This window comes from Macrobrachium rosenbergii, chromosome 35, assembly GCF_040412425.1.
Source record: "Macrobrachium rosenbergii isolate ZJJX-2024 chromosome 35, ASM4041242v1, whole genome shotgun sequence".
Taxonomy (NCBI): Eukaryota; Metazoa; Arthropoda; class Malacostraca; order Decapoda; family Palaemonidae; genus Macrobrachium; species Macrobrachium rosenbergii.
The window spans coordinates 2,238,504-2,248,503 of NC_089775.1; the positions used below are offsets into that span (position 1 = coordinate 2,238,504).

General features: G+C 42.7%; 1 long non-coding RNA gene and 1 pseudogene across 1 annotated transcript in view; one reads left to right on the plus strand and one right to left on the minus strand.

The window, feature by feature from the left end:
• The window catches only part of LOC136856308 (transcription factor SOX-4-like), a 12,862-nt pseudogene extending 4,934 nt beyond the window's left edge, over positions 1-7,928 (plus strand).
• Positions 1-10,000, minus strand: part of LOC136856224 (uncharacterized) — a 43,307-nt gene that overhangs the window by 18,052 nt on the left and 15,255 nt on the right. The gene's annotated exons all lie outside the window — the stretch shown is intronic.

Genomic DNA, 10,000 nt, shown 5'->3' on the forward strand with positions numbered 1-10,000 from the left:
ATCGTATTTTCATTAAGTAATTCAACAAAATATACAAATAAATATTCATAAATATACAACTAATATACAACACATATTTATATAAATATACAACGAAATATACAAATAAAAATAAATATAGAAATAATGTAATATACAAATGTACATACAACTAATATACAAATAAATAAATAAAAATAAATATAAATATACAAAAAAATAAAACAAATATACAACTAAATATACAAATAAAACTAATAATAAATAAAACGAAACAGGAAAATACATAACTGCGTAAATACCAAACCCACGCGTTGGCAACGCTTCCCAGCCACCTTGAATGCAATAAGGTTCTAAGTCTCACAATTCCATAAGGGTCGTTTTGCTATGTGATCTGAATGGGAATGTCGCCTTTATGGCCTGTGTGGGATAGGCCCTTTTGGCCTTGGCGCTTTTTACGTAGGTGAGCCAATGTGTTACCTACTTATGGGATGATTCAGGTTGATTCTTAAGCCTATGTCTCTCTCTCTCTCTCTCTCTCTCTCTCTCTCTCTCTCTCTCTCTCTCTCTCTTTTTATTCTTGCTTTCTGTCTCTCTCTTTTACTATCTCTTTTTCACTCTCTTTAACAGTTGCTTACTCACTTTTTTATCTCTCTCTCTCTCTCTCTCTCTCTCTCTCTGCTGGTTGGCCTTAAATACGATTGAACGATTGAGAGAATGAACCGGTGTGTACACCTGTCCACACGTGTACACCTGCAGAAGGCATTAATTTAGAGAGAGAGAGAGAGAGAGAGAGAGAGAGAGCACAGCTGTGCTCCCAATGACTTCATTGTGATTACCTGTCAATAGATAATTCATTATCTATCGACAGGTAAATAAGGTCTCTCTCTCTCTCTCTCTCTCTCTCTCTCTCTCTCTCTCTCTCTCTCTCTCTCTCTCTCTCTCATAAAAAGTAGGTCGTGACAGAGACCAATCTATTTGAAATTATCCATAGATTATAATTGAGAATTATTATATGAGGAATCGTTTGGCCATAAAGGTTCAAACTGAGATGGGAGTGACATGAATCTGGTCTGTTTAAATATTCTTTTCTTTTGGTGGAGAGAGAGAGAGAGAGAGAGAGAGTCTCTCTCTCTCTCTCTCTCTCTCTCTCTCTCTCCTCAAAGAATCATTGTCATAACTGCCCACAATAATCATAACTACCCAATTATTATAATTATAAACATCCCAATAATTTCCATGAACCAAAATACCATTAATTGATCAAAACTACATCAAAATTACATTAAAATTACATTAGGGAATAATATCAAGAATCACTTTTCAACATGAAACCAAATTAAGTTGATTTCTTTGTAAATATTCCAATAATTTCTCTCATATAAAGGCAGATGGTGCATTGCTGAAATTATAATATAAAAACTAAGGTTTAAACTGATTTTTGGGGGAGATTTGGCCCCCCCAAGGCCTTCTGGCCCCCCCCAAGGCCACCCTGGCACCACCAAGGTCCCATGGTTCCCCCGGGGGTGGGGGTGGGGGTGGGGGTATTTAACCTGAAAATAAGGGGTTTGTTCAGTTGGTTACAAAATGGTAGCAGAAAACAGTTTGGTTGACAGTAAATAAACATGAGAGAGCGACAGAACAAAGAGAGAGAGAGAGATAATGGAAGGATGAGAGAGAGAGAGAGAGAGAGAGAGAGAGAGAGAGAGAGAGAGAGAAGGGGAACTTCCCAACCCAGCAACAGAGGCAATATTGACTTTCTGGCAGTCGTTTTATGCTACCTGTGGTCTGGTCTGGTTTATTTCTCTCTCTCTCTCTCTCTCTCTCTCTCTCTCTCTCTCTCTCTCTCTCAGGAAGAGATTCCTCAATAATACATTTTGGTTGGAGGTTAAAAAGTAGATTGGAAATGAGAGAGAGAGAGAGAGAGAGAGAGAGAGAGAGAGAGAGAGAGAGAGAGAGAGCACTGACCTTGTTTGTAAACATTCCTGTGGTTGTACACATTTCATTATTATTATTATTATTATTATTATTATTATTATTATTATTATTATTATTATTATTAATCACCTATTCCCCAAAGCACATCCCACTTCAATCTCAGCTCCCAAATGAACCATTAACTAACCAAATTCTCCCATTCTCCCCCCATGTTCCCGCCGCTTACGCCCACCCAAACGCCATCAACTCACCTCGTTCTCCCCTTCTCTCCCCACGCACCTGCCGCCACGCCACCCGCGCGCCCTCCTCCAGACCAAGAAGCACCCGGCCAACCACATCAAGCGGCCCATGAACGCCTTCATGGTCTGGTCCCAGCTCGAGCGGAGGAAGATCGTCCAGAGGCACCCGGAGATGCACAACGCGGAGATCTCCAAGCGCCTCGGCAAGCGCTGGAAGTCGCTGTCCTCCGCCGAGCGGCAGCCGTACGTGGACGAAGCGGAGAGGCTGCGGCTCCTCCACATGCAGGAGTATCCGGACTATAAGGTGAGTGGTTCGAGGAGGGATTTGGGTTTTGGGTTCTGTGGGGGTGGGTTAGCTAGCTGGCTCTGGTTGTTGGTTGTGGGTTGTTTTCTCTGGTTGTGGGGTTGGAGTGGGTGTTCTGGAGTGCTGGTTTCAGGTTAGGCGGGTCTCTGTAGAGCTGTAGTTCAATGATCAACCGTAATTCTGTAGAATTTGGTTAACTTTGAACCAGAAATCTACAGGAACCTGCTTAACTTTAAGCCAGAACTCTACAAAACCTGCTGATTAATCAACCGTAATTCTGTAGAATTTGGTTAACTTTTGAAAGCCAGAACTCTACAAAACCTGCTTAATAATCAACAGTAATTCCGTAGAATATGGTTAACTTGAAACCAGAGGAACTCTTAACTTTAAGCCAGAACTCTACAAAAACTGCTTAATAACCAACAGTAACTAGAGTTTGGTTAACTTTGAACCAGAACTCTACAGAACTGCTTCACTAGAAGCCAGTCTCTACAAAACCTGCTTAACAACCCATAACTCTACAAAACTGGTTAACTCGAAACCAGATACTCTACAGGAACCTGATTATCTTTGAACCAGAACTCTACAAAGCCTGCTTAATAATTAAGCATAACTCTACAAAACCTGGTTAACTCGAAACCAGTGCTCTACAGGAACCTCTTTAATGTGAAACCAGGTTTTGTAGAATTATGCTTAATTATTAAGCAGGTTCTGTAGAATTCTGGTTTAAAGTTTAACAGGTTCCTGTAGCATTCTAGTTTAAAGTTGAACAGGTCCTTATAGAGTACTAGTTTCGAGTTAAACATGTTTTAAACAGGTTCCTGTAGAGTTCTAGTTTGAAGATAAACAAGTTCCTGTAGCATACTGGTTTCAAGTCAACCAAATTCTATGGAATTACGGTTGATTATTAAGCAGTTTCTGTAGAGTTATGGGTAAATATTAAGCAGATTCTGTACAAAATCTGTAGATTTAAGGTCAATCAAGGTAACCAGGTTCTGCAAAGCTCTAGATTCAGGTTAACCAAGCTCTGTAGCATTCTGGTTAATCGTTAAACAGATTCTGTACCAATTATAAAGTAATCTTCTTCTTAAATTAACCAGATTCAGTTCACTAATTTGATCAAATTTGGCCAAATTTTAATACAAAAAATTAAATACAGGAATAAATGAGATGTTGAAACTCAGAAATGTATTCAGTTACTTACAACAGTCTCCTCCTCTCCTTTCCAGTACCGCCCGCGGAAGAAAGCCCGCCTCTCCACGCTCTGCACCTCCTCGGGACGCGGAGGAGGAGGTGGAGACCGCTCGCCCTCCCCCGGGAGTGGCAGCTGCAGCGGAGGCCTGACTACCTCCCGCCGCAAGCGGAGACCAGCCGTCAAGATGCTGTCATCCACGAGGCTACGGATCACGGTCACCTCGGCTCCGAAGACGGGCCAGGCGTCCCACCACAGGAGGCGGAGACAGAACGGCGGGGGGAAGAATCCCCCAAAGGGGAAGTCCTCCAAGGGGCGGAGAGGCGGGGGGAAAGCGGCCCAGAGGAAGAAGGCCACCACAGCGTCTTCCTCCTCAGGAGGCGGCAGAGCCAGGGCCGCTGCCAAAGAATCCAAGGGCCTCTCCAGGTCCTACATCCGACACGCCCTTACTCCACCCACACCTCCGAGCCCCGTCTGCAACTCGCCCGCGGAGGAGACCGGCCTCTACTACCTGGACTCGTCTTCGGATTCCGAGGACTCGGATTCGGCATCGGCTCCGGGCCGGAGCCTTCCGTGGGCCTCATGGGGTGCTGCTCGGTCCTCGACACCCCGACTCCTTCTCCGGAGCCGGTCAGGCGAAGAACCGTGGCTCCGGCTCCCTCCTCGTCCGGTCACGAGAGCCAGGATAATTTGTCCTACCTGGCTGATATCTTGCAGGTGAGGGAGACTGGTTAATTCACTGGTTAATTGGTCCATTGGGCATCTTTGTAACATTTGGATTGAATCACTAATCATATAAACAACAAATGAACTACATTTAATGTAGGGGAAGGTTGGTTAATTGCTGGTTGCTGGCTCCTTGACCTTGTTCCTAAACTTTGAACTGAAACAAACCAAATTTAACCAATAATCCTCTGGTTTTTAAAGTGATTTGTTAGGTAATGAACTAAATCTAACCAATAATTTCCCTGGTTAAGTTGATTTGTTAATGACTGAATTTATTACTTAGTGACTGAACTAAATTTAACCAATAATTTGCCTGATTACTGAACTGAAATTTAACAAAGAACTTCCCTGGTTACTGACTGATTACTAAACCCCCCCAAATCTCTGCCAGATGTCTCCGGAATTCCCAGTGGACGATCTCGACCTGAGCCCTCCGGAGCTCGACCTTGAATCCTGCTCCTCGACCACGACCTCGGGCTCCGGCTCACACTTCGAGTTCTCCCTCTGCGACGTGGGACTTGCCGTCTCGGACTGGCTCGACCCTTCGCTGAACAGCCTCATCTGCTCGTAACCAGGTCGTCGCGATTCCCCTTCGAGTGATTCGCCTGGAGCAATACACTTTCGAGGATCTCGTAACCAGGATTCGTAAATGGACGCCGGACGGAGGAGGAAGGATCCGGATCCCAACCAGGATTCGCGAGCAGACGCCGGACGGAGGAGGAAGGATCCAGAATTCAGAAGGGGACGACGAAACCTGCCGACGAGATCCGCCTGGACGCCGTAGCTGTGTCTGTTTATAATTATTATTATCTTTATTATATCAAATCCCAAACGTGAGAAAGTTTGTTGGTGGTGTAAACAGGCGACAAGACAACAGGGAGAGTAAACAGGAAGAGTCGACTCTGTCGGATCTCCGACGAAGCCCGTTTCGTCTCCGGAGCAATCCGGAGACAAAGCAGAGACGCAGACCCGCGGAATATGCATATGCGACCGTTCGTTCTGTTTATCCGTGCAGGACCGGGCATGTTTGCAACCAGATCGCACGCGTTTGTTTGTTTGTTCGTTGGCCGAACTCATCATGTTTTTTCTCACAACCTCTCAGGTACAACCTAAGTCAGCTGACCAAAAAATAAACATTAAATAAAAAACCCAAGAGACACTACTGTTAAAACCAGACTTGGACCAGAAACAAACCTTAACAATAAACTCGTTTAAACAGACTGCGAAGAAGAAACCACACGCACAAAGTGTAATAATAAAACCGTTTTGGTGGATATTTTTACGTGTTTGTATAATCATGTGTTTATATATAATCATGTGTTCGTATAATTATTTGTAACCGCTAGTCATGAAGTGGGGGTGGGGGGCCGGTTACCGTAACCACGACAATAGCGACGACACCTCGGTTAGCGCAGGCGTATAACCAGATTAACCAGCGTGGCCGGCCCCTCCTCCTCCTCCTCCTCCTCCTCCTCCTCCTCCTCCTCCTCCTCCTCCTCCTCCTCCTCCTCCTCCTCCTCCTCCTCCTCCTCCTCCTCCTCTCAGACATAGTGTCTTTCAGAGCAATTCGACTTCCTGTTTCCCACTTTCCGGCCGCAGGGTTTCACCTCGACTTTGCCGCAATGCTGCACCAGAGGCGAGGTTTTTTTTTACCTTGACTTTCCCACGATGCTGCCAGAGGCGAGGCCTTGACCTCGGCCCGGCCGCAACGATGGAGTCTTTCGGAGGTCGCGAGCCTGTTTATCTTTTCTTTGCGCCCATCTCAGTGGGCCAAAATGCTCACACACCGATTCGAAGAGGAGACGTAATTCGAGGGCGAAGTCGAAAAGCGAAGGTCTCGAGGTCTCAGAGGAGAACAGTCCGACACTCGGAGCCAATTTTGTCTTCTTCGGTTTCTGTTATCGACCTTTGGAAAAAAAAAATCTTCTATAGTTACCGTCCAAAAATAAAACAATTTCCCCCCCACCCGTTTTCTCTCTGAGTTTGTCGGACTCTGTCGTCAGCAGATCGAAGGACGTCTGTTTGGTTCCCGTCGAGGTAAAGGATGGTTGGTTTTAACCTTACTGCCAAGCCGGGTTGCAGGTCCCAGCGACCTCCGACCCAAGTGCTCTCACCGAGGTCAGGTTTAGACCATACTGCCACTTATTATTAATCATTAGATTTCGACCTCCCTCCCGGAGGTCCAGGGGTTTTGACCTTGACTTTGCCAGAGGTTTAGAACTTACTGCCACACTGTGAACCTCAGACTTGTTGTGTTGGCAAGATTTTTAGCAGATTTTATCAACTCTGTGGTTAAGTGGAGGATTTTGTCAAGATCTCTGAAGATTTTCTCAAGGTTTTTAGCAGATTTTATCATCTTTGTCAAGATCTCTGAAGATTTTATGAAGGTTTCTGCAGATTTTGGCCAAGGTTTTATCATCTCTGTGATTAGATGGAGGATTTTGTCAAGTTCTCTGAAGATTTTATCAAGGTTTTGCAGAATCTGAAAAGATTTTTGTGGATTTTATCGAGATTTTATCGAGATTTCTGCAGATTTTATCACCTCAGTGGTTAAGTGGAGGATTTTGTCAAGGTCTCTGAAGATTTTATCAAGATTTTGGCAGATTTTGTCAAGAATTTGCAGATTTTATCATTTGTGGTAAAGTGGGGGATTTTCTCAAGATCTCTGAAGATTTTATCAAAATTTCTGCAGATTTTGGCAAGATTTTTGTGGATTTTGTCAAGCTTGGTTGGACTTCTGCAGATTTTAGCAAGATTTTGGAAGTTTTGTCAAGATATTGCAGATTTTATCAATATTCAAACAAATGTTGCTAAAATTGTGCATATTTTGGCAAGTTTTGGCAGGTTTTGTCAAGATTTAATCAATATTTATGCAAATTTGACTAAATTGTGTGCATATTTTAGCACGATTTTTACAGAGTTTGTCAAGATTTGCAGATTTGATCAATATTTATGCAAATTTTGCTCAAATATGTGGGAATTTGGCAAGTTTTGGCTGATTTTGTCAAGAGTTTGGCAGATTTCATCACCTTTGTGGTTGAGAGGACACTTGCTTGTCGTTTGAGCAGATTCTGGCAAGATTTCTACAATATATCACCTTGACAAACGTTTCAGCACCTAAGAATAATCCATCCTCAGTGAACTTTAAGGCAAAGCGGAAACGGCCACTCTGTCGGCTCGACAAACTGGCGTCGCAATTACGACCCCACTCGTGTATCTAGGAGATCTCCGCATCAATATATCCATACATAAATATATATACGACATACATATATATACATATATATATATAACCAAACCTCGTCTGTGTACCATAGGGTTAAGGCGTATTTATATATATGGGGCATCTTTTTATTACTTTTATATTAATCCATGAACATGAATATTTGTTTTTTGCACTTTATTGTGATCTGTATATAAATATATATATAAATATATCATATAGACATTAAAAAAAAACCCTCCCACTATGTTAGTCGATGTGGTCTGGACATGTTTTGGGAATTGGTGTAATCAACAAGCTTGTCGTGCTCTCCGTTTTTTTTTTTTTTTTTGAGGAGAGGTGAGAGGTGACGATGACCTTTTTTTTTGCCCGTATTTGTGCCCAGATTGGGTATTGGTGTCAATTTTAGGAAGGGGGAAGTGGAGATCGGTGCAAGGAATGGTGACAGGTGTGGACATTCGGTCAGCTCAGTGCGGCACGGATTCGATACCCCGGGTGTCACTTTTAGGAAGGGAGAAGTGGAGATTCAGTGCAAGGAACAGTGGCCAAAAAGTGAAGATTCAGTCAGTCCAACACCGCACGGATTCGATCCCCTGAGGCTGGTATGACAGCACCGCCATCCGCCGACAGATGGGTCAATAGAAAGTCGCCCCCCGTGGAGCCCCAAACCACGAGTCAGTGAGTCAGAGTCAGTCAGAGTCAGCGTTGGTGCCTGCGTGGGAGTTTTCTTCAATATCTCAGGTATATTAGTTTATGTCCGATTGTATTCCAATAGAATCTCTCTCGTTTTTATGATTTCCTTTGCAATAAACAAGTGGATACTCTTGAGAGTCAATGACATTTGTTTGCGGATAATATCGAAAGTCGTAGATGCGTTTTTCCACGGGGGGAGCGAGCTTTCCGCAGGTTTTCGCTGCCGAAGAAGGTCGTCGCTTTCTTCCTCAAGGGTCAAGGTTAAAGCGAAGGTCAGATACATTCCGGCGGTTACCAGAGAAAGCGAAAACACGAAAACTCACTTCGGTGGATGGCGACGCGCTCTTGCCGACATCTAGAGAACTCTAAGGACAAAAGGTCAAAGCGAAATGCCCTTGAACTCTCACCAATGTATAAGTCAAGAGCAAAAGTCAAAGGGCAAAGGTCAAAGGGCAAAGGTCTGAAGGGCATTAGGGTACGGAGACATCAGTCGTTTCTCATTGGTTGTAGAAGATAGGTGTTGATAGGCTATAAGGTCTCTCTGTGTAACTTGGCTGTTCTTGGGCACAGCTTGGTGGCCTGTGAGGCCTCTTTCGAGATGTAGCCACTCAAATACCCACAAGAAATACCCACACTAATACCCAAAGAAAATACCCACAAATATGTAGTCAAATACCCACGCAAATATAACCCTGAATACCCATATAATTGCTCACAAGATTACCTACAAAGGCTCAATAGATACCCAAAAATACCCACACAAATACCGACGAAATACCCACAAAATACCCATGAAATACCCACAAAATACCTACAAAATACCCTAAAAAATACCCACAAAAGATAGCCACAAATATCAATAGCTCAAAATATCCAAAAATATACCCACACAACTAGATAAATACCCACACAATGGATCAACAAATACCTACATAAATACCCACAAAATACCCATACAAATACCCACAAAAAACTCACATAATACCCACGAAATAGCAACAAAATACATAATACCCACAAAATATCAACAAAATATTCTTATAATACCCATGAAATACCAACAAAATACCCACAAAAATATTCACATAATACCAACAAAATACCCATACAAGTACCCACGGTATTACCCAAACAAGTACCCACAAAATACCAACAAAAAACCCCACAAAATCCCTACAAAACAGGCTCCACCAAAACTCGAAGGCGGGTACTCGCTCCATCGAGCGGCGCCCAATATCTTAGTAGTACTTACCATATACTTAACAATAATTACAATAAAGTACTTAAATATACTTATGTAGAGAATCGCTTTGTGATAGATAATCTAAGTAGGATTTTATATGACAGAATCAATTCTAGCGGTTTTATAACGGACAGCGGGCATTGAACACGACACGATCGATTTTTTTTTTCTCAGCGGGTTTTAAAAGTAAAAAATATAATCGGTGCTATAATTAATTAATGTAATTGATAATTAGTAATTGATGATTAGTAATTGACGATTGAAATGCAACTGAATCGGATGACGCCAAATGGCGGGCGAGGAATGAATTGAAAATAATCGAGTCTGATTTTGATTTTTTCTTGTTAAAATGATTAAATCTCTACAATAAATTTTTTTGTTCATAATTTATTAATTGGTCTTCCTGAAATTACTGAATTTATTTCTTTGTATGTTTATTTTTCCTCCTAAAATAATCAATTTA